Source organism: Lepisosteus oculatus, chromosome 14 (genome assembly GCF_040954835.1).
Source record: "Lepisosteus oculatus isolate fLepOcu1 chromosome 14, fLepOcu1.hap2, whole genome shotgun sequence".
In the NCBI taxonomy this organism is placed as follows: domain Eukaryota; kingdom Metazoa; phylum Chordata; class Actinopteri; order Semionotiformes; family Lepisosteidae; genus Lepisosteus; species Lepisosteus oculatus.
In genome coordinates, this window is record NC_090709.1 from 33,889,371 (window position 1) to 33,915,201 (window position 25,831).

General features: G+C 40.3%; 4 non-coding genes across 4 annotated transcripts; all 4 read left to right on the top strand.

Moving 5' to 3' along the window:
* The first annotated feature begins 1,139 nt into the window (after window positions 1-1,139).
* trnak-uuu (transfer RNA lysine (anticodon UUU)) lies at window positions 1,140-1,212 on the top strand. Its single transcript has one exon. It is a non-coding gene; the product is annotated as a tRNA-Lys (tRNA).
* Window positions 1,213-3,619: 2,407 nt separating this feature from the next.
* On the top strand, window positions 3,620-3,691 carry trnat-cgu (transfer RNA threonine (anticodon CGU)). The gene has a single exon. It is a non-coding gene; the product is annotated as a tRNA-Thr (tRNA).
* A 13,848-nt stretch (window positions 3,692-17,539) lies between these two features.
* trnar-ucu (transfer RNA arginine (anticodon UCU)) lies at window positions 17,540-17,632 on the top strand. The gene is made up of 2 exons: window positions 17,540-17,576; window positions 17,597-17,632. It is a non-coding gene; the product is annotated as a tRNA-Arg (tRNA).
* Window positions 17,633-23,268: 5,636 nt separating this feature from the next.
* On the top strand, window positions 23,269-23,356 carry trnah-gug (transfer RNA histidin (anticodon GUG)). Its single transcript is given in 2 exon segments — window positions 23,269-23,305; window positions 23,321-23,356. It is a non-coding gene; the product is annotated as a tRNA-His (tRNA).
* Window positions 23,357-25,831: the final 2,475 nt, after the last annotated feature.

Genomic DNA, 25,831 nt, shown 5'->3' on the forward strand with positions numbered 1-25,831 from the left:
TAAAGCCCTGTCTGCAAGTAATGTAGAAGAAAATAAAAGGGTGAAACAATGCCCCAGCCACAGGAATGGTAACAGGAAGGATCGTGTTCTTATTTGATAAGTCCTTTTGAGATGTCTTGTCAATGCACACAGGCGTTAGAGCTGAATAATTTACTTTTAGTGGTGTTTTTAAACAAAGATGGAACATGTTATTTCTATACCAGGAAGAAAGGAGCAGACTTTAACTTTAAGAGGCAAAAATGACACCTTATCAAAGCTAATATTAATTAAAATGACATCACAACAAAAGTGGAGCCTTGAGTGAATAAAATTAGTTTTCATTGGAGGTCTGTGTCTCCATAACTTTGTAGGTGAGAGAGAGGATTGTGATAATTTGCAGGTGCTTCTCGGAAGTGCGTTGGTGGTACAGGCGCCTTCCAAATAATTGAGTCGGGTTTGAATCCCAGCCAGTACAAACCCAAATCTTTTCAAGATAATTTGTGGTCCACTAACACATCTTTTGAAACACTACAACAGGTAACACCCCGTGTGAAACATCATGAACATCTGTTAAAGCCTGAGTTTTACATACTCTAACGTAAATAAACGTTAGTGTCTTCCGGTGTGTGAGCCAATTTCTCCAAAAATATATTTGTTAGTCTGCTGGGAGGCTGTGCAAGGTGTTATAAAATAGAATTTCCAAAAGACAGGCTTCCTAAGCTTAACATCAAGGCAGAAAAAATGCTGTTTTCTCTACAGAAATGATCTTTACATTTCAGCAATGTTGCAACTCCCTTTATAAACGTATACAACCAAGGCATTGAAAGTTTTTTTTTTAATTATTGTTCCAAAAAATGTTCCATTTGTTTTCTTTTTAATGTTGTTGATTAAAAGATTTTATTAAATGTGAAAAAAATCTGAATGTGAAAAAAGGTCAAAATGCTATTGAAAAAAATCAGTAATGTGAGGAAAGATGGATTGTGGGAGCCCCTTAACTACCCATGTCATGCTGTATTTCTCACTCATTCTACTGGGAGTGGTGCCGTCGCTTCATGATAAAGTCTGTCAGTGGTCATTCCAGACGGGTCAGGTATGACTGCTCTTCGGCACAAGAGACACGTGACTTGCGAGGATCCCGACAGTGTCGGCGTCCTTTCAGAGCCCGGATAGCTCAGTCGGTAGAGCATCAGACTTTTAATCTGAGGTCCCAGGGTTCAAGTCCCTGTTCGGGCGGCTGTGCCGTTTTTAATTCTATTGTGAATGTCATTCTAAATAGTCTTTTATCTTTCACTCTTCTAGCTTTACTGTGGTTATTTTAAATGTCCATTACTTGTATTTACAGTAGTGTATTTAGTGTTTCATTTCACAAACAGAAAATGTTCAAGTAGATCTTGTCACTCTACTCCACGTAATCATCTAAATTAAATCACAGTAGAGCACAGAACACGCAGTGAGGAACTCACACAGTGAGTACTCTTGAATACGACAAGAGGAAAGGCACACTGCACATCTGCAGAACATCACGTCCGAGTTTACAGTGACAGCAGAGGTTGGAAGCGACGTAGTGTTTTAATACTCGCTCGCTGAACGATCTCTCAAGAAACCTCGGTGGAGATTTAACGGGTGTCTAATAATCACGTTCAAAAAGATGACGATAAGTTTTTTTTTAACTAGGTAGCCTTAATGGCAACACGGTGTGAGTAGATCTTAAAGCAGCTACAGACAGAATACCCGTAATGGCAACACACTGCTTTGAGTTCGGCTTTTCTTATTTCTTCTGCAGAACCAGTGGTATCGGAATATACTGATCCGCATAAGAAGCGCTTTCGGTTTCTGATCATTTTTAATGAGCGCTGCTCTAAGTACCACAGGCAAGATGGCTGGTGGTCTAAGGCGTTGCGTTCAGGTCGCAGTTAACCCTGGAGACGTTTGTTAAAATCTCACTTCTAATAAAGAGGTCTTTCTCGTTAGAGTAGAAACGGTAGAAGCCTTTCTCGCATTTCACGTGTTTAATGTTAACTGTCTCATTGGTTGCCTCAGTGATTGATGGCTCTTCTCCCTCGCAGGGTGACGGCAAACTTCTTCAGAGAGGGAGTCTCCCACGCACGGCTTTTCTTTATCAAGAGCTGAGACAACAGAAACAGACTTCAAACTGACATGAATTACTTCTTGAGCGTTTATGACCGTCTTTAAAAGCTGAGAGCAGGTGAAAAAGTATTTGGAAATGAGGAAATGACTGCTGACAGTAAACAGAGCTGATGCTCAGCTGCAGACAAGCGCTCCTCGTTAGTATAGTGCTGAGTACCCCCGCTTGTTGCGCGGGAGACTGGGGTACGTTTCTGTGACAGGGCACTGGTTTAATTTTTTAACAACCTGAGTTCACTTAAAAAGTGTGTACTGTGTACTACGTTTCGGACTAGTTACTGCGGTAAAATATGGAGATCATCTCCAGCTTTGAGCTCAACGGCAACAAGAAGTCATGCTAAATGTAGTATAGTGAGTAGACATCGCGAGACAACAGAACGAGAGAGTAGAAGGCGGGAATATATGGTGTAAGGGCGTGATCTGTGTAGTTAACAAAATAGTTAAAATAATATAAAAACATCTCTTTATTAAGATACACAACATTTATGGCGACGAGAGATGAGTGCTTGACGGACTCAAAGCGAGCAGAACACTGCAGATTTTAGTTCTCTTGCTGGTAAAACGAACTTCTGAATTTTCGGACTTTGCGTTTAGCTTGCGCATTGGAAGATATGGCCGCCGCGCCGAGAAGCTTTGCTTATGCCCGGCTTTTTCCACCGCTTCTACTGAACCTCGGAGCTCCGGATTTGTATACGGAATACAAGATATGGATGGAGTCGTACAGATTTTTTTTAAATAGCCGGTGGATCTACAGATGGATGCCGTGAGACGTGCTACATTACTGCACTGTATCGGGGCTTCCGTGCAGCGGATTTTTGCCAACCTCCCTGGAGAAAAAGACTGTAGCTGCCTTAGACGCTTCCTTTACACCGCGGAGAAATGTGGTTTTGGAACGGCATAAATTTAGGCAGAGAACTTAGTCTCAGGACGAATCTGTTGATGCTTTTGTGACTGCACTAAGAGAACTGTCTAAATCTTGTGACTTTGGAGTATTGGAAACTGACATGTTAAGAGATCAACTTGTGGAAAAATGTGCACATAAGAGACTATAAATTGCTGCAGGAGGAAGGGCTGACTTTAAAAAGAGCTCTTACAGTCGCTAGAATTCATGAAGCAGCTCAAGCAGAATCAAGAATGCTTTCTGACCACAGTGACAAAGTGACACTGAATGGGGCGCTCGCTCAAACTTTACAAACAAAAGCCGAGCAGCAGGACACAGTCATGCTAGAGAAATAGAAGAACAGGGGACGGCTGACATTACATGTTACAGGTGCGGACTAACAACGCACAAAGCAGATGAATGCGGATCGTGAACAGCAAAATGTCTACACCGCAAGAAAACAGGACATTGTGCACATGTCTGCAGAACATCACGTCCAAGTTTAAGGACAAGTATCCTTTTTATTGTTGTTGCTGCCTCCGGTTTACATTTGGCGATGTAAACCAGATTCAGAAAAAAATAATTTGAACAACCTTATTCCCATACTTACTCGAAGGCGCGGTGGCCAAGTGGTAAGGCGTCGGTCTCGTAAACCAAAGAGCGTGGGTTCAAACCCCACCCGTGCCTGTTTCATTTGTCACCGCTTTCCTTTAGTTTCAAAGTCTTAAAAAAACTCGCAATGTAGGGATCTCAATAGTAAGAGAACATAACTTTCGCCAATGATTAGTATTCTTGCATATCCTGCCTTGTTTTTTAGTCGACAAAGCTTATCTCTCTTCACACCCATCTTCCGAATGATCGCCTCAGCATTGGGAAGGAACGTGCGCTTGGTACAGCCCCCGACTCCATGGTCTGATCACAAACAGATCTGGTGAGCTGTCAGTCCAGGTTGGAAGTAACGTTCGAAAGCACTAAAAATCTGACTTAGGAACGAGAAGACCGTGTTTTTTTATACGAGTAAACGATAAAATAATATACTGCCTGCAAGACTATGTCAAGTTCAAGTTCAAGTCCAAGTTTATTGTCATTATACTCATACACAGGTATATGGTATAACGAAATGGTATTTAGCTAGCTCTCGGACATAAGTAGTACAAAGAAAAAACACAACAACAATACAATTGTATAACAAAAGAAAGACAACAGCCGATGTGCAAAAAACAACAACAGGCAGTGTGCAAAACAACAAAAAGGTAACAGGTTATGTGCAAAAACATGCATCAAAAGAATTAAATAAAGGGATAGAAATGATGGGGAGTGAGCTTTTGACATGTATGGTAGAGATAGATTTTCAATGTGTGTTTGGGTTTTTGGTAAGAAAGAAGGCACTGTGAGGTTCAGATCATAGGTGAGAGGTGAGGAGAGAGTGGGAGAGGCTGGGAGTTTAATAGTTTGATAGTGCGGGGGTAAAAACTGTTTCTGAGTCTGGTAGTCCGGACCCGAATGCTCCGGTACCGTTTTCCATGTCATGCTAAACGCCATAAATTGTGTTCGTCCAGTCGTATCAATCGTTCTAAAGTTACGGAAAATCGGATGCAACTGGTGCAATAAGTACCCATTTTTTCAGGATAGTCAAGCGGTTTAAAACAGCAAATTCACAGCTTCGTGTCTTTTAAGCTTTGTGTTTCGATCTCCAAATAGAGGCACGGGTTCAAATCCCACTCCCGTGCCTCTATTTGGAGATCGAAACACAAAGCTTAAAAGCTTTCTATTTTACCTGCCTTTACACTGTTTCAGTCTTGTTGTGCTCGCTGACAATCACAGTACGAGGAAAATGGAGAAACTGCTTAGCAAAAACATAACGGACAGAAAAAAGCTTCGTAAACACGTGAATGTGATTAGCAGCAGTAAGGTATGCATTCAAATGTTTAAGGCTGATTTAAAAAAGCAGCAGAAGAAAGGTGCAGCACAATGCAGCACAATTTGTGAGAATTCGTGGGTTTTTATGCTCCTTGGACTTCTTTCAAGCCTATGAGGTGACCCCCGTTTTATTTTCATTTTCAAACTTCAGAACCGAATAACAAAAAGGTTTCATGTGTGACAGCATTCCGTTGCAAATACCATTTCCACGATGTATTCAAGCGACGGGAATGAAATATTTTAGTGCTGGCTCAAATGCGAGGAATTTCAGAAAAAACTGGAAAAGCAACGCTTGCAGTAAATGACAAATTTAAAGCGTGTAGTCACCATGAACAGAACAACGCAATGCTCTAGAAAATATGATCTGAAGCCGCACTTACTCTTTTATCGCGGGCAGTTCATTCCGATACGATGTTTCCGCAGAATAAATGAAATGCCTAACTCCAAACATGTTGTTGCCATTATTATTAGTCCTGCTACTGTAGTTTTAAGCTTTAATCAGAGGGTATGTAATGTTGTAAAGGGCCTGGACTACTTTGTTCAGTCCAAATTCCATTATATGAATTTATGCTTTTTTAATATAAGCATTAACAATACAATGCGTGCTCAAAAACCGTTACTTATTAGCTTAAGAAGCGGCAGTGTTTTGACAAAGTGTGGTATTCCAACATTAAATGCTGAAGTGTTTAATACTTGCTTGTGAGCAGATCTCCCTCGATTTAGACAAACTCTTGTTCGGCCGATGATTTCAGATCAAAATCTGAATCAAGTGGAAAGAAAGCTGAATTACGCTGGGTACTGGGTATCACTGTTACGCCATCAGGTCATGCTAGAAGGATTGGGGGGATCAAATTGACACAGAGGGACCCAATGTGGGGGCTGAACCCACAATTCTGAGATTAAGAGATTCTTGCTCTATGGACTGCGCCTATATAACTCTTGTGCTACAGCAGTAATGTTTCTGGGTGTGGATGAACATGACATAATAGGCTGACAGCAGGAACACGTGGCCCACAGGCAGTGACAGTATCGCTATCACATTTGGCTGCAGTATATTGTGTTGAGAGCAGCAATAACTTTCCTGTAGAGATGGGAGTGCCTTTAATACAGCGCTTTCAATCGGACAGAGTAACAGGAACTGACCTAAAGTTTCAGCTGTGGATCCATCTCCACATAGGGGAAGGAGACAGTAAAATAGCGATGAAGAAACAGAAAGATTTGTGCTCGCTGCAAAGTAGGAAAGAGGTGGTCAGACACATAAAACAGCTTGGTGATAATTTGCAGCGACAGTTTTATGTTATTTAGTACACGGATTTCTCTTCATGTTCCTTAAGATGTGTAATTTGTATGTTGGTTGTATGAGAACAGTTTCTTCTAAAGTCCTTTCAATTGACAGTGGAGAGCTAGCTGGTGCACATCTTCAAGAAGACTCTCTTTAAGGCGATTACAAGTTTCTCGAACAAATCTGTGTCATATTTTTAAAATAGTTTAGCTAATGAGCAACGAGAGTATAAATGAATTCTCCCACCCTCCATTCGAAGATAAAACTCCATGTGCGAGTCTAAGTTTCCTTGAAGCTACTGATGTTCGTCATTATTGGACATTCCCGGTGATATTGACTAAGGAGCTCAATTTTTACTTCTTGTAGTTCAACATGAGCAAAACATTCGTATCCCCTGCAAATATCGGCAAGGTCAGTGATATTCTCAACAATTTGTGCCATTGCAATTCGTGCAATTCGTGCCATACTTTTTCGAAATGTATTCTGACATGCCAGGATCAGAGGGTCATATTTAAAAAACTGGTGCATTAAAGTTTCTTGTACTTCAGGATTTTGATAGTCTGTAACATTGTCTTTCACACGTCGGTGTCAGAACTGTGAGACATTTTCATAATCGGGGGGAAGGCTGTAGCAATAAGCAGAAAGTGCAATCACCTTTTCCCAGTGTAAGTCCGTGTTGTGGTGAGTTTTTAAAATTGGTTTGCGATTTTCTGAAATATATTCCATACAAAAATATAATTTGGACAGTTGCTATTTATTTAGATATTCCCTTTCAGTGAAGATGTCTGCAGTATTCCAGCCGGATTAGTACTGATCGAAGAGAGCCATCTACAGGCGAAAGGCGACATAACATCACAGCAGCACCATTTAAGGTGGAACGAAAAACACGCATAAGAAGCTGGCGAATAAGAAGCTACTGTAACTTCAGCCTCGTAGCAGAACCTGGGAGGCACACTCAAAATAATCATCTTTCCCAGTACTTCAGAGTCATATTTAGATCGCTTTACTGCAATTTTATTTGATTGATGGGAGATGTGAAGCCATCGAGCCTGTACTGCGCTTTCACATTGAAATTGAAGCCATTTCTCATACTTTCTCTCAGTGTCCAGGCTGCAATTGCGTGTAAAGGAGGCGACTTGAAAATGAAACGTGTAATCATCTTACAGAGTGATTACAGAAGAAACCTATCTACAACGAAGATACAAACTGCACAGTTTAAGGCACATGAAGAGAAATCTGTTTGCTGATTGACTCAAAAAATGTCGATACAAATAATCTGCCAGGTTGATTTACTTGTCCGACCACCTCCCTCCGTCCCCCTTTGCTGTTAGCACAATTCTTTCAGTTTCTTTTCTTGTATTTTCCTTGCTATTTTAGTGTTCCCCATGTATAGATGGATCCACAACCGAAACCGTTTTCACCCTGTTCCTGCGCACTTTGCACAGTTCCAGTGGCGCAATCGGTTCGCGTGCGGCACTTATACAGCAGTGCACAGCAGAGTCATGCCGAGGTTGTGAGTTCAAGCCTCACCTAGAGTAGTGTCTTTAGCTACTGAAAGCAACTGTTAAGTTTAGATACTATCAGGTATCCGATGGAGATAAATTAACATCAAACGAAGAAGTAAAGGTTTACTTCGAGTCACAATCAAATAAGGCTCCACAGCTGAAACATTGTGTTTCCTTCTCTTTTCAGCATGGAATAAACCTTGACTTTTTCCTTTGAAGCCCATGCGTGCTGACGCAGCTCCCTACTTAAATTACCATCAGCTGTGTACCTCCAGCTGACCTGTACACAAATATATGAGAAAGGTCTACTGAGACGAGAGGAGCACTGAAGACTTGAAAAAGCTCTCGTATTAGACTCTGTGTTTTTGTTGTTCCCCAGATTTGTTTTTAATGTTCTTTTTCTTTTGAAGTTGTTGCGTTTGGTTTTTTTTTCGTAGTTGTTAGACTACTACAGGGATTTACCTAGGTTCCTGGAAGACTTCTTGTTTTGTGTTTGTTGTGTTTTCAGGTTACAACAATTTTTTTTTCTATTGATAGGACCCCACGCATTACTATGGGAGTAGTTAACATTAGTTCTTACATTGTACAGTACCTGAAATTACCACATAAACTACTACTCTGTTTCCTTTTTTTTAAAAGGCACAAGTGAAGTTTGTTTTTCCTTGCTGCTGATTGGTAGCTACAATGGAGATGGAACAGGAGGCTTATTCAGTCAATAGAAAGGTTGTGTAGGACTGAACACACTATGGTTATGGTATTGGGTTTAAGAGCATTACGATCCTACAGTCTCCTGATCCGTAATCAGATGCGTTATCCAATGCACCACTGGCCCTTGTACCGCATTCCTCAAGTGCACCACTGTGAGCTTGTGCCGCTACAATAATAAATCGCCCCAGTCCAAATTTTCTCAATTAGGTGCACGTTTTCTACGTGTATTTAGTTAATAAGTCTTTCATTTTGTCTGTTTTAAAAATTGCATCTCTTTAAAACAGACAAACAAGTTTATGTCGCACTGAAATTCACACGAGGGAATTCAAATGAAAGAAATCGCAGAAAAGATATCGCGCTTAAAAAGAAATCCAGAGTGGAGACGCTGGTGATAAAAAACAGAGCTTCATATGATGCATGAGATGCTTTACCTCTGAACTAAACTCGGCTCTTTAATCGTGTTAGGAAGAGTGTATAGTCAACAGTGTACATTTTAAAAATCAAAGCAAGACAATGAGACACGAAGTGAATTCGGAACACGAGCCTCTCCTTCATTGTTTAATAAGCTTTTGATAAACATCTAAGTGAAAGACAAATTCACTATTTTCACTTTGTGATTAAAAAACACTTTTATCACATGTTAAGCACTCCTGATGGTGTCGAATAGTTCTCTTTTCTACCCTCATCATTTGAGGATCCCCAGCTAAAATATCTTTTTAAACTACAACAAAATTGCAATATTTTGAATACTATTTAAGTTTACATAGTCACATTCCCGGTGATATTGATATTGCTCAACTATTAACTTCTTGTAGTTTGACTTTAGCCAAAAGTTTGAAATCTCTGCAACTATCAGGATGCTTAAGGACATCCAAAGAAACCCCATCACATTTAGGGGAGACGGTGTTGAGGTCGGATTAATTTGAAATGCGTCTCTGGGGACTTTTGATTTACCAACGTTATGTTTAACTGAAGGATATGCGGACTGACTGTGCCATAGAAACTAACGCACATCACCTTTCTTCTACATTCACAGGTTTTTGGCTAAAGACAAAAAATCTTTTTCGTTTCTTTGCCAGCTGGCAGTAATTCCTCTGCACTGACAAAACAGATGAGAATTTTATCTTTCGCAATTTGTATTATTTTTTTAAAAAACAAGTTGTTCCAAAAATTAAATGAACACTTCCATTAAATTTAATGTAGAAGCATGTTGCTGTCCATAATGATAAACTGTGTGGCAAGACAGGCACCACTGAGACTCAACCCCAGGATCTCCTGTTTAATAAACAGGCACCTTAACCAACTACACCACAGCATTCTCGCATCCTAGTGTTAATCCCGCATCAGCAGGGTCAGCTTGTCGGCACGCCTGTCTCCATTTGGTGGTTTGAGCTGACGTTGCCATGACGTTGCCATTAAAGGCGACCGAGAATACTCCAACCGGCGCGCCGCTATGCCTGCCGTCGGAGAACTAAGCCATGGCACTGGCATCAGATATCCCTTTTACAGCCACTTGGACACATCTCAATTGCTCTGAGACACCTGCATTCAGTGTGCGCTGAGCAAGTGACGAGAAATGGCTTATGTCCAAGGAGTTCAATATGCTTTTTATGTTCAATGGGGTGTCCACTACAGCTAACACTGAAGCGCAGCACAGGCTCTGTGGTTTGACATCTCCCAAGGTAAATGTTGAAATTGTAGGTGGAAGAGGAAAATTACCCTTGAGTATGGGGAAAGAGGCAACTCATGTCCGGAGGGGGCTGAAGTGTGTATGGAGGTGGCCTAGTGGTTAGGCAATCTCCTCTTAATACATGATACTCTGCACAAGTAGGTTTGAACCCCATTCTCCTCGAGGAAGGGCTTTGACACATTTTGACCTTTTTAAACTTGGTGTGCTTTCGTTTTGTTTCTTCGCTCCTGTACTACAGCAGTAATATTTCTATAGGTGTATGATCATGGTAGGCTGACAGCAGGAACACGTGGCCCACAAGCAGTGACAATATCAGATGTGTCTGCAGTGTGTTGGTTTGTAAGCAACGATAAAATAACTTGACATGGAAGCAGGTGTGCCTGCATTAATACAGCTCCATCGAGAGGAAAAAGTAACACAAGAACCGACATAAATTCAACAGCACATTTCTGCAGCTGAAAACGGAACCTACTCCACGTGATGATTGAGCTCACAACCTCGGTATAACTCCACTATAAAAGCACTACAACCTGACCAATTGCGCTACTGGAGCAGCACAGCACAGTAGCACATTTTCCTCAGTGCACTCAAACTCAAACTCAAACTGTGCTTCTTCCCTAGCCTACCAGCTTCAAGACTTTTTTAAATTGATCAAAGATTCATTGGAAAAGGTTTGTCGATGGGTCAGGTGGGAATCACACCCAGATTCACTGCTTGCAAGGCAGCTATGTTCATCATTATACCCAGGACTGGCGCCAGGGGAATGATCTGTAGGGGGGGGGGGGGTCTGAAATCCTGAGGGGGGTAGTGATATTTCGGTTTAAACGGAGCCATTGCAACCATCCAAGTGAATTCTCGCAAGCATGCCACTGATTAGTATTTCATGTTAGAAGATAACGACAAGCAATCTGGTATTTATAATAATAATAATAATAATTGCTTACACTTATATAGCGCTTTTCTGGACACTCCACTCAAAGCGCTTTACAGGTAATGGGGACTCCCCTCCACCACCACCAATGTGCAGCATCCACCTGGATGATGCGACGGCAGCCATAGTGCGCCAGAACGCTCACCACACATCAGCTATTAGTGGGGAGGAGAGCAGAGTAATGTAGCCAATTCATAGAGGGGGATTATTAGGAGGCCATGATGGGGTAAAGTCCAGGGGGGAAATTTGGCCAGGACACCGGGGTTACACCCCTACTCTTTTCGAGGAGCGCCCTGGGATTTTTAATGACCACAGAGAGTCAGGACCTCGGTTTTACGTCTCATCCGAAGGACGGCACCTGTTTACAGTATAGTGTCCCCGTCACTATACTGGGGCATTAGGACCCACATGGACCACAGGGTGAGCGCCCCCTGCTGGCCCCACTAACACCTCTTCCAGCAGCAACCTTAGTTTTTCCCAGGAGGTGAACGTGGAACTGTTCTTAGTGATGAAGAACAGTTCCACGTTCATCAGAACTCACGTGATTATTTTTGCCTGGAGCATCAACCATATGTGTTCATTTTTGCAACAACATCAACGGTAACGAGGTTCTGAATCATTAAGAAATCATTGTAAAACCAACAGAAAGTACAAACTTCTATAACTACAGTCCTAGTTATATAACGATTGTAAGTATAAGGATAAACTACTGCAAGGCATTGGTCCACCTGAGCAAATAAGGTCATAATAATGTTGACACCCCAAAACATAGACACTATGTAACGTGCTGTTCCTGGACAGATAGCCCTCCTGCACATCAAACAGTCTGATGTAGTAACTGTGAATTCGGGGTTAGTGTAGTTATCTGACCATTGACAAAGTACAACTATTTTTTACGGCTCAAGTTAAGTAAGTGAAAGTGTTCAAAAACTTTTTATCCAAACCTTTTATCCAAAACTGAGGGGGGTGGGACTGTTCAGTTGAGGGGGCGATTTTGGCATGCCAGTAACATTTTGACAAAACGTCCAAGAGTTACGAAAACACTTACTTTGTGTATAAAGTACATTGTGTACACACTGTAAGTTCAGAACGCGAGAAATACTGCTCAATATGGGATCCTGTCCAGGAATATCAGGGCTGTAAGGGGGTCAGATCTATAGATGTAGTAAACACATTAGTGGAGACAGTGTGTCTGCTCTCTGTGTGAGAGCCGGACAGGAAAAATAATCTGTGGTCTGGGAAGAAGAGACCCTCGTTGGAAGAGCGGTGCTTCTCACAGGAGAGAATGAAAAAAAAATATTTTTCTCCTTGGGGGAATTAAAAGCACTTATGGGGAGTGGTGTGATGGTAGTGCATCTGATACCACATCAAAAGGTTGTGTGTTCAAATCATGTTGAGATCGGATGATGTATGTTCAGGTTCAGCTGGTGACGAACCCAGGAATTAGACCATGCAGTTTGGTTTTATCTGTACACCACATAGATAATCTAAATGAAATAACAGAGCAGTACAGGACACGCATTCAGGAAATTACACAGCAAGTCATTTTGAACATGACAAGAGAAAAGGCACACTGCACTTTAGAGACAGTTACATCACAGAATGGAAGTTTCAGGCCCCTTTTTCATTACAGGTTCAAACTAACCTGAAAGTTACAGAGTTTTAGGTAACTTTTGTATTAAAAAGTGTCTGAAGCCTATAAATATAATTTGCCCTTTTTTAAATTGTGGATGAAATCCAATCCCATGTACCAAGACCTTACAGTATATTCATGTTAATTAAAATGACTAATGCTATTGGACATTAGCTGGTGCTTTTTGTAACGATTTGCTATTTCATGCTGGAAAGAAGGAAACCCAACCAACGTTTGCTTTCAGGTGCGGTTCATTCACATAATGGACATCTATTTCTGAGTAGCCTGATTTAAAAACACACGAACCCAGTAGAAGTCGAACCTACAATCTCATGATGCAAAATCAGACGCGTTATCCATGAAACCACTGGCAAATCATGTAACTGAATTGCACCATGGTGAGTTCAGTACTGCAACTAGTAATTACTAGTAATAGTAATAATCCCATCCTAAATTTCTAAGTGAGAAACGTGTTTTCTACATTTTTATCAGTTTTAAAATATCATCTCTTTAATACAGACAAAGGGTTTGTGTGTCACTTTGAAATTCTGATTGATTTAGAATTCAAAGAAAAAGATGTTTTCTTCAACAACGCAGTGAAATTATGACATCTTTCACTCTACTTCTCTCTTGTAGTAAAGCAGACCTTGCAGTGTGAGCATTTACTCTAGTAAATTAGGTCATATATCATGTTAAATCACTTCTTCAAAACAAAACATTTCCTGGTGCACGTTTTCTCCATGAAAAAAATACATTTTTCCCTTACATGATTTCTTTTTTTTTTTCCATCAGAGTACAGAAAGAAGAAAAAAGGGAAAAGCAGTGTCGCAAAAAAACTCCATCGCCCTTGGGAGATGTCAAGCTCATCGGATATGAAAAGTGCCCACTAAAAGCAATTTCTTTTCATTTATCTTAGCGTCGGGGCTGCTATTGTGTGTAGAGGAGGCAACTTGCTCAGCCAGCAGACTCACCGCTTACTGAATACAGGTATGTTTTGAGTGTCATGCTGATCGTCTTATAAATGCAAAAGAAACTTTTAAAGCTGATAAAGTTTTCCATTGTAATTTGCATGTAGCTACAACGAGAGATTTTATCAGTTGCACGTAATCAGTATTTTTTACTTTTTGTTTAGTACTGGAAATATATATTTTTTAAATTTTTCTAAAGAAGATCTCAAGAAGTATTGCCAGGACCTACCTTTAGCACTCAATAGCGATATTAATGGAGTAGAAATGTAAGGTAAATTGGTGATCTGAGCCAAAATAGTCCTTACACGCCTCCTGGAACAGTGTTCGTATTCATAGCAAGTTATATTCTTTTTCAACCCCAAACGTTGCTATTGCATTAAGCTTTGTGTGACCATTAGAGGTTTCGATAGCTTCTGGAGAGCGCACTTTTCCAAACTGAAACCTATAAGAACATTATTCAAGACGCACCATGTCCCCGAATCATTCATCGGGACTAGGATTAATATCAATGGAAAGTACTTCAAAATAAAAGATTTAACTGAAATATTAAAAGAGTAGGAAAGCATTTAAAGTAGAAAAAAATCAGTTCAGATGATATTTAATTTTTTGAGAAATGGGCACATACATCAGCTCAGTGAGCAGTGCGAGGTGCTCTTCTGGAGATGATGTTAAATTAGTTAAAATCATGTGATAGTTAAAAAAGCTTAATACTTAGTTAAACAGCCAGCACAAATGGTTGCGTTTGTGATTATGTCACTTCTCTACTACAGCAACGTCGGTAAAAGACCCTCTGAAAGCAGTAAAGCTCTGCACAACTGAATTCGTTGCTATTTGGAGAAATCCACAAACTCGTGTTTTTCATGTGCTTTAAAAGACAGCCATACTCACCGACAAAATAAAGACACTGCTGCTGGTTTTTTCCGAAGCACAGTTGACCTTTCTGAGCCAATTGATGAAGCTCACCCAATGAATACTATAGCAGAAGGTGGAGGAAAGTGCAACTTTGTAACTATCGCAACCACAGGAACAACTGCAAGAAGTAGAATCAATTTCCCATCGAATGGTGGTGTTGTTTGAGGTACGCGATGTGAACGTGTGCAGAGAATCCCACAATCTCTTCAAAACTTGGACAAAGTATTTCTGATAGAGCGCTGTGCGCAAAGATTGAATAAGCTTTGCTCCTGCCAATGATTCTGCGTGAAAAAGCACAGCATTCAAGTTTCACAGACAAATGCACCATGCCTACTGTAGCGGCGAGGCTTATTAATAAGAAAGAATTAAGTGTTCTGAGCCTTCCCAAATGAGGCCCCATTTCTCTGTTCATCTCTGTGGTGCAGCCACAGAGAAACTATTCATGCAGGCTGATTTAAGGTTCCTGATAAGGACAGCTCCCAAAGGGGGATGCACTTAGCTAAGCCTGGCTATCATGATCAATGGTCATCCATTGGTGCCTATCTGTCTAGGGAGTGCCAGTTGGACATCTGGACTGCATTCCTAAGTGTCAGGAGTAAGTGACTCATATCTCACCTTGATCAACCAATCAGGGGCTGGTAGGGCCGAGTAACCCACATGGGACTCTGATGCCCATGGAACTTTCAGCCAATCAACGAGCTGAAGTTCCTCCAGGTAAAAACAGGCAACACAGAGATTCAGGGAGATTCAGTGAGATCAGTAAGATTCTGGAGAGGATTCTGTGGACTGTTCTAAAGGGAATTCAAAGGAGAATTCCAGGGCAGGACGGCCCAGGAGCAGAAGGCTCCCAAGGGCAGGACATTCTCGCAGCGTGCCTCCTGACCATCCTGAGACTCAGCCCGGACAACCACGGAACGGCCAGTGTGTCCGAGTGCCAGAACTTTCCTTTGTTCTTAGAGTCTAGAGTGGAGGTTGCCAGAGAGTAACCAGCAGCAGGCCTCGTGAACAGGTCGGAACTGTGGACAGCTGAATCACTATTCAGAACTAGCTCTTCATCAGGAATGAACCGGTCCTCTTCCTGACTTTCTGGGACCCACAGTCATATTTTCTCCTGTGCACAAACTTTGCTAGTTAAAGCCAACAGTGAGCATCAGCAGTGCACCGTCACAAGCCGCACAGCACAGCCTGGCACCGAGCCAGAGAGCGCGGATTGGACAGCAACAGCCTGCAACTGTTTCTTTGTGCCCGCAGAAGATCTGAATCCCCAGAAATTGGATGAGTATTCAACTTCACTGCATTACAGCTTGAGAATTCAATTGTTATCCAAACCAGTTGATATCAATTTAATTCCTAAGAGTTATGTACTTGTTTTGAGTATCTAATGTAGAAGTTGTAACCAAGTTCACTTTACGAAACAGTCTTAATGAATGATATACTGAACGTATGTCCTCTTGATATGTGTAACACTTTGTAACTGATTGAATATATATCTTTTGTATTTTGATAACCCTCTCGATAAGATCTGTTAGGTTTACATGCATATTCTATGTATTAATAAATGTATCCTCGTGTATTAGCACCTGTGTGTGTGCGTTGTTTGAGTTATGTCGCATGGTTGGACTCTAAAGCCATCAAAAGAATCAACTTTGTGATTTACTGCTACAATTAATAATTGTCTCAGTAAATGCCCAAACCCTACAGAACTGGTGCCTTCAGAGAGCCACTACAGTTACATATTTGGTGTCCCTGAACGGCCGGTTTTTCTTACACTACAGAACCAATTTTAAAAACAATTGCGGCACACTACGATTCACACTGACTCAAAAGTGATCACGGCAGATGTTGTTCCCTGCACAATGCTGAAGGGACCAAAGAGCATTGCTGATGCTTTTTTATGCCTTGATGTTAAGCTGACAAAGACTATCTTGAAACACCTAGTTCAGTCTCTCGACAGACTGCCAAGCAAAGCTTTTACCCATTGACGTCGCAATAGAAGGAAGGTCTTAACCCACCAACACTTAGCAGCGGCAAGATTCAAACCTAACCCAGTGAAGAAAATGGAGCACAAACCCAGCACTTAGACCACCCAGCCACACTCCTTACACCTTACTCTTTTGGAGAAAGTCGGGTGGGTTCAGCTCTTGTTGTGCGACGCGTGGAAATGACTGCATCTTCGTTTTCCGAGATGTTTCCTATCACATCTTTGTCAGCTCTGAATATAGTGCTTCTTTGGAGCAGGCTTCAGACCTTTTATTTTATTTATAAAGGAGGGCCATTCAGAAACATGTAATTCCTGTTTTAGAAATGCTTTGGGCGGTGTGTTTTATATAATGCACAAACAGTATTCTGATTGTATACTGTAGACCTGTGTAGCAATCATACTGGACGTGACTGGGATTCTGAAATGTTTCTTGAAAAGGTATTCAGGGCTGCTTGAATCTATAATAAAAAAGTGACCCGAAACTTCCAACCTTCCAATCACTGATGTCGCTCTCCCTAAACCTGTACGGGATGTTTTGCTGATGTGCAATGTGCCTTTACTCCTGTATTAAAAACGACCTCTGTTGTTGGGCGGAGTTGAAGGAGAACTAACTGCACAGAAAAAGTACGTAACGATAAAATATTTCTGCGCGTGAAACACATCAATCGTTCAGCATTTCTAAAATGTTTAATTGAATTGACAAAGAAATCCTCTCCTTAAACTTCGAAAAGGATTATCTGTTGAGCCAGCAGGCGTAACACTGCAGTTGCCCGTTTCTCACAGGTGTTTGAAGTTGTGGATAACATTTAGCAGGTTTGGCACCATGGCTTAGCTGGTTAAGCCGCCTCACTAAAAACCAGGAGACCCTGGGTGTGAATCCCAGTGGTATCTATTCGTAGACAACAGGCCACTCATTGTCAATATTTATGGAGCTTAATTTAAAGACAACGGGAGAAGCATGAGTTACAGCTTTCTGTAGCTGTTTTATATAGCGATGTATTGGTTGGCTCTGTGGCGCAATGGAGAGCGCGTTGGACTTCTAGGCTTTGATAGAATGAAGTCATTCAAAGGTTGTGGGTTTGAGTCCCACCAGAGTCATGTATCATTTTGATTCAACCTTTCAAAATCCTCTAGGGATTAGTGTTGATCAAGTCAAATAAAGGACTTCTTAAGAGTCCACAGTTGAAAATGAACCAGCAGCCACAAGAAAGAAATTAGCACTGGACTGTGATCACATTACTCCTGTCCTGGACTCCTTGCACTGGCTTCCTGTCAACTTCAAAATCCTCATGCTCACCTATAAGGCTCTCCATGGCTTGACACCACAGTACCTGTCTGGGTTATCGCCCTACTCCCCACCTCACAACCTTGCTCTTCTAATTCTGGTCTCCTATCTGTCCCCCAGTCCATCTACACTCTATGGGTGACAGGGCCTTCTCCTGTTTTGCACCAAAGCTCTGGATCTTTATTCCCAAGGATATCAGAGAGTCACCTTCTCTAAACTCCTTCAAATCCAGACTCAAAACCCTCTTCTTTAGAAGAGCCTTTAATGAACTATTCTTTACCCCTCTGTTCCTACTGTATTTAATACCACCATCTATTGTCTCCTCTAACTGTGTATTCTCATCCTGCTTATCTTGTGTATTTTTTAACTTTATTGGTTTCATTCTGTAAAGCACTTTGAAAAGCCACCTTTAAAGGCACTATATAATGTATAGATTATTATTATTAATAATAATAATGAACAGCGCATTTAACACTGAGCACATGCGGTCCTTCTTTGCAAAGGATTGCAAAGGTTGGGAATTAGCCTTTCACTCGTGTTGTTGAAGACCGTATCCTGGCTTTGTTGCAGGAAATGTCTGGATGCCATCACCGGATCAAGGAGAGGATCAGGGTTTTGGGAAGTCTTTTTGATGCCTGACACTGTGTGTTTCCTGGTTGTAACGGGTGTCATTCTGGACCTAAACAACAGAGAACACCGTTGAAATAGCTGAACTGCCTAGCGGACACTTTGTCGCCTTCTTCTGACCTGTATTTAATGCGATTCTCTGAAAACTTGGCACATTATATCTGTGCTACCTTTATGGAGGGCACACTCATAAGAATCATAGATTCGATCACAAGCATCTAAAAATGAGCATGAGAAAATGACATCACGCTATGAGGCTGAATGGCACAAATTCTCCTGTTACTTCTGCAGCAAATGTGTGTTTTTTGCTTCTTAACACTGAGATAGTTGGAGATATTTGGCAGCAGTGGGATTCCAACTCACACCCCCAAAGAGACTAGAGCTTTAATCCACCTCTAAATTAAAAACTAGGTGACTTGTAATGGCTGGTAGGAGAGGAAAGGTATAAATGCTTCTTTTTTGGACAAAGTCTTTATCTTTTTTTTCACCAGTTGTTTTGATCAAATTATTGTAACGCAGTACCATATTAAGGTATAATATGTACATGAACGTCATGTCTGAGTCGATGATGGCAGCTGAGTATCGCTGGAGGACAGTTCATCATGAGTGGGTAAGCCTGCATAATGAGGGAGAAGAGATCGGCCTCTCTGACGCAGTGTCCAGTGACACTAACCTTCTGTCCTACTGTTCTCTGCTAATGTAGATGGTGAATGTTTATTTAGGTGAATGTAAGGTTTCATTCTTGTAAAATATTTCCGAGCACTTTTTTTGTTGCTGAAAATTAATCCTGTGCATTTGAATGAATTCCGATATTGTCACCTTACATTTCATTCCATGCATTGTTTCATCAAACTAGAACATTTAGAGGAGGTCAATTGCATTTATGAATTGCATAGTGATAGTATTTCTTTCCATTTAAATACTTCAGTCAAAAATGTAGAGAAGGTGCTCCTGTTTTCACCATTATAAGAACTGTGATGCACCAGTAATATTTACTCTCATAAAAGTATTGTAATTGTATTGTTCTGTTCTGTAACAATCTTGAGTGACACAAACCTTCTGTTTTACTGCACTACACTTCTCCAGAGGCCAGTTCAGCACACAAGGATCCTCAGTCAAACAAACACTGCAATCGCTTGATAAACGCTATTTCTCATCCTTTCTCTTAGTGTCGGTGCTACTATTGTATGCAAAGGAGGCGACTTGACAATGAAATCTTAAAGAGAGTCTTCATGAAGGTGTGTGTCGACAAGCTCTCCACCTGGCAATTGACTGGGCTTGTGAAGAAATCAATCTCATTCAACAACCATACAAATTGCACAGCTTAAGGCACATGAAGCGAAATCTGTGAGCTGATTGACACAAAACAATGTCACTTCACATTATCTGCAAAGTTGTTTTGCTTGTCTGACCACCTCTTCCTACTTTACAGTGAGCACATATATTTCAGTTTCTTTCCCCCATGTGGAGATGTATCCACTGCCAAAACTGCTGTCTGATTATTTAAATTATCTGTAAAACTGTTACATGACTTCATCTAATTGTAAATTTATAAGACGGTCTGTGAGACATTTGTGAGAGTAGCTGAATCCCAGGGCTGGTATGGAATCACACAGACAGGTCTTCTGTGTGATCTGAGTCCCACTGCTCAGAGCTACAGACTGGTCAAATGGTCACTATTGTAGACACGACCATCGGACCATCGGCTACAAATAATCAATATACCGATCATAGTGTCACTACTGGTGTTTATTACATAAATACTGTATATAAATAATAAGATAATTCCACACTCATAAAACATTTATAAACATTTTGGGAGGCTGACATACAGTAAAGAAAGTAATACTGAAGGGCTGGAAGTCCTGGAAAGCGTTAATAGATCCTTCTTGCTTTCGACCTGGAACAGAGCCCACAACTGCCAGATCAGTGACCCCTGAGCCCAGTTCACAGAGAGGAGAACCAGGAGCTCTTTTATGTCTCTAAGAGGGCTGGGAGGAAGGATAAAAGGGGGAAATGTGACATGAGTCCAGGCTGTTCTGTCTGATATTGTTCATGTAGCAGCACTGATTGTCTGAATATCTTCTGGTTCTGGATTGTGAGGATAGAGAGCAGTACGGAGTTGAGATCCTGTCTGAGTGTGAGTCTGAGCTGTGAATCTGACTGAGAAGAGAATAATGATTTTTTATTCTGCCTGAGAATTTTCCTGAGAATTTTTTTCTTTTCCAAGTGGTGTTACATCCCCTTCAGATACTCTACACAGACTGCCAGAGAGAAGAGGATAGAGATGGACAGATAAGAGCACACACAGCAAGAGACACCGACATCTTGATTTACTTTGAAGCAAGTGTTAATTTCTTTTCTGGAAAAAGTTGTTTCTGAACTTCAAGAAATTCATACAACTTCTGAAAGATAAAATACAAATCTTGCTTCTCAGGACAGAAGAAATTATTCCAAAAAATGCCAGTGATTTTTTTCTCCTTTTAACGAAAAGTGGAGAAAAACAACAGCAGTGCAACTCCGTCGGCTTGATTTAGCTTAATACAAGTATTCACTTCCTTTTCTGTAGATTACAGCCTGCGAAAGATGAAATGAAGTTCTTGGTTACTCTTGGTCAGTGCAGAAGAAATACTGCCAGCTGGCAGGAAAATGACAGTATTTTATTTTCTTTAACTACAAACATGTGAGTTGTGAAAAGCAACGGGAATGCGTCCCTGTGCAGCTGTTAAACAAAGGGCTGGTGGGTCAAACGTACTCAGGGACGTGCTTCAGATTGTGATGATGTAAACAAAATCTCCGCTAAAAATTGAAGGGATTTCTTCGCAAACCCTCTTGAATGTGGCAGGAAATCTTCGTGTTTTACTCGTGTGCAACTACAACAAGTAAACAAATAAGTACCTAAGTCAATGTCCAAGAAAACCATCTTCACGTGTGGAATTTTTCTTTAACTGGCTGTTGGGAGAATTCATTTATACACCAGTTGTATCCTTAGCAAAAATATTTTAAAATTAGAACACAGATTTGTTGGAGAACTTGACAATCCTTGACAATCATTATTAAATGAGCATTATACAAATGTGCGTTGATATTTTTAATATGTACCTTAATTGTAATATATATATATACATAATTGCTTTGATATGGATGTTCATTTGAAGGAATTGAGGAAACTATGAAGGATCGCAGAACAACCAAAGATACATTTGGGCATCTGCTATTGGTAAAGATGAAAGAGTACCTTAAGTGTGAAGCTTTCATACACACGAGAGAAAAAAACAGTTTTAATGCACTTCATTAAACTGATGGTATGCTTATCAATCGTGCATAAAGTGTACATAGCAGAGGATGGTTTCGATCCATCGACCTCTGGGTTATGGGCCCAGCACGCTTCCGCTGCGCCACTCTGCTGACAGCTGTTATAATGTGATTCAACACAACTGCTCTATCTTTGCTTTCTAAAAGTGCGCCCGAGATGAAAAGTCTAAACGGTAAACGCAGACGTCACTTTGAGCACTTGGTCTTTTATAGCACAAATCATCACCTGCTGCTCTACATGGGCGTGTCTTCAATATCGTTGAGAACCAAATCTTCTGCTTTCCGAGGCAACTGATTCTTTCGTCGTTAATTCCCAAATCTTCAATGAGAATCAGTGAAACGAAAATCAAACACATGTACACACTCGCGTCCTAACCTGAAAGAAAAATCTACACCCACTTTATAATACTGAAAATGATTCAGGAAGTACAGCAAAGTTCTAAAACCAGCGAATGCATCTGCATACAGTACATAAAATGTCAATTTTTCAAAAGTAAAATCTTCAGCTTTGAAAGATTACCATCCATATATTTTCGTTTTTCTCTTTTTTTACATAACACGCTTTCGAGAAACAAACTCTTTTAATTAAGGTTTCATTAGAAAATGTGTATCTTGGTTTGCCAAGTTAAAATCGGCACATCCCAGTGGGCAAAAGATGTAGAATATACGACTATTGAACGCATACCAGACGTGTAACTGTGCTCCGTAACTGGTCTAGAATGAAATTCTAATATACGTATATCGTTATACGTCAATTAGACATCTATGATTATATGTTTATTATACATAAATGGTTGTAGTTCTATTATACGGATAAATTTAGAAGACTACTATACATATATAGTTAAAGGTCTATTATACATCAAAGAAAGATTTTTATAGGTGTAGAAACTAGTAAATAAAGCCAATGATTTATTTTAGAAATTTATTCTTAAAATATACAACTATTCACACCTGAAAAATATGTAGTTCAAATTATACATTATATACAATATTGTAATCAACAAATGTCTAACCATCATAAAAAACACAACTAGTAAACTTCAGTTACAAATTCTAGTAACATGGCAATATATATATATAGTAATGACAAACACAAACTAATTACATGAACACGCTAATATTTAACTCAAAACCACATTTCGAAACTTCTTTATTTCCACGAAAATATTATTAATGTAGCACAAACGCTACTTTCTAATAAAGACAGAAAGAAACTATTTGTTTTGTGTCTCATGGTGATCCTCCTCTCGATACTAATGAAATGTTTAATATGATCCCTCGAGAAAAAAAAGGAGTCAATTTCCGCCTGGAATGATTGATGCCCCATCAAACATTTTGTAATATCCCTGGAAGTTTATACAGTAGAATCCTGGTTCGTGGCTTAAATTCAAGGTAAACAAGACTAAGGAAACGAGTTGGAAACTTGATGTCGAAGTGGGATTTAAATCACCCGGAACATTTCACTACATTGGGCAGTATGTGCTAGGGAGCATTGCTTGACATCCCTTCGATAGCTCAGTTGGTAGAGCGGAGGACTGTGGTGGAGTCATTAGGGAATCCTAAGGTCGCTGGTTTGATTCCGGCTCGAAGGAAGGTGCTTTTTGTGTACTTTAATCAAAGAGTTAAAAAAGCGAATCTGTTTCATTCAGACATTTATCAAAAGTTCAATAAACGACGAAGTAGAGGTTCCTGTTCCGAATTCAGCCCACGTCTGATTGTCTTGTTTTGGCCAAGATCCGATCTTTGAATTAAGGGACTACTCTGTCTGCTTTGTAATTCAAAAATACATACAAATGTCAAGTTTTTTGTAGATATAAAGGTGTTCTCTGTTTTCAAAGGATAGGTACTTAATTGGCATAATGATTTGGTATTGATTTTGTATCGTTGTATTATGAAGTTTGTGCTTTCTGTGTTTTTATCGTATTGTGAACTTATTTTTTAAACAAATGCTTACAAAGGCAAACAGGGCACACATCTGTTTATACCAGTGGTGAATTGTACATTTGTACAAGCTACTGTGCACTTCTGGGAGTATAACAGGTTCGATATAAAGTGGCAAAAATATAAAAGGGGAATATACCCCAGACTGCGTATAAGCTCTCGTTGTGACTGTTGTTTTATTTTTAGATAAAAATGGCGTACTGTGCACGAAATGTTGCAGAAACACAATTTGATATTTTAATAATTATTATTTTAATAATTTGATCAAATTGAGGCCCAGGATCCAAATCTTCAGTTCTGATTTTTTTAAGTGATATCTTTCCTTCCTGTCGTGGAAGTCACACGATGTGAGCAATTGTTTTTTTTACGTTGCGATCCAAAGATCCTCAGGCGCACTGTAACCAAACCAGGATGGATTCTGCTCGGAGCCGGACTGAGCTCATTCTCACTCCCTGTGCTAAAAACAGAACTAGCTCTTCCCCGAACATCGTCTACAGCTGCTGGATGGTGCTCTGCGTCTTACTGCTCTGGCAATTACTTTGACGAAAGACAGATCACTTGTGCGCTTTTAACCTTCTCGCAGCTACAGCTATAGCCCTGAAAAAAGCATTAGCTTTATCAGTTTTTACATTAATCTATTTTGAATCAAAGTTTGATATTTTTTTTTATTGCATTTTACATTACAATTATAATAATAATAATAATTATTATTATTATTACGCACACTTATATAGCGCTGTTCTGGATACTCCACTCAATGCGCTTTACAGGTAATGGGGACTCCCCTCCACCACCACCATTCTCCTGAATGATCACAGAGAGTCAGGACCTCGGTTTTACATCTCAGCCGAAGGACGGCACCTGTTTACAGTTTAGTGTCCCCTTCATTGTATTGGGGTATTAGGACCCGCATGGACCGCAGGGTGTGCGTCAAGCGACAGAAACCAGACGTGTGTCGGGCTCGGCTGCGAGCAGGACAATGACATCACAGGGACAAAGTAGAGGAAATCAAAAGGGTTCTATAAAAGACCTGTGTAAGCTGTTGGTTTGCAGTCTGGACTCTAAATCCTCCGATCGGATTTTAAATCTCTCTAATACCTGAGCTGCGGCTTCTTCCGAGTATTTATTCGTATACTTATTATGTGTAAGTGTATAGATGAAACCTTTCATATATTGTTCAGTTTAAATCAAAATGCTTTACTAATACAAGAGAGAAGTATAGTATGAAGGATGTGACAAATCTATGATTTCTTGGAACAAAACGGTTTTTATTTGCATTCGAAATGAAGCGGAATTTTAGCGGGACACACAAACCCTTTGTCCTTTTTAGAGTTTTTAGAGTGAACAGACATAAATGTAGAAAACGTGTTTTTTAGCACTACAATAGCAGGGTCAGTGGCATAATGAATAACGCGTCAGGCCTCGCGTCAGAAAATTATAAGTTGGACTGCCGTCTGGCTTGTTGCGTTTATACCACTTACGTTGTTTTATATAAATGAACTCCACCTGAAAGCTATAGAAAACACTTTGGGTAAGTTGTCTGCAGCCTCATGCGAATTTCGACAACTTACCCAAAACACTGTACTGTCTGGAGATCAGCTCCAGCTCTGAACTCAATTGCAATGAAAAAGCATGCGTAACAAAACTGGAGAACAGCTGAACTTGTGTTCAGTTCGGTGATGAGGGATCAGAACTGTCCTTGTTGTAATTAGCACGAACTGCACAGGCTCTGAATCAGACCATGTCAATTAGTCTGATCAATGTAGGACACGTTAATGTAGAATTATTAAAAGGTTTATTAGTTAGTTAGTTCAGGTTTACCCACCTGAACTAATGTAGAATTATTACTTGGTCTGTCTCTTGTTTGTATATAAATGAATGTCTCTGACAACTTAATGTTAGTTTTACGATGTAGGTCAGGCGTTGACATATGCACGAGTATACTAAATGTCTCACTCCTGATTCAACTCATGTTCTATAGGAGATTGGCGATTCCTCCTGTTTCTCATACAACCATATCAGAACAGAAGCCCATTTCACCCAGCTCTGATTCAAGATCGACTTGCATCTTTATCCCTTTTTTGTTCGTGATCATTATTTTCTTTAGTTATGATCAATATTGAACT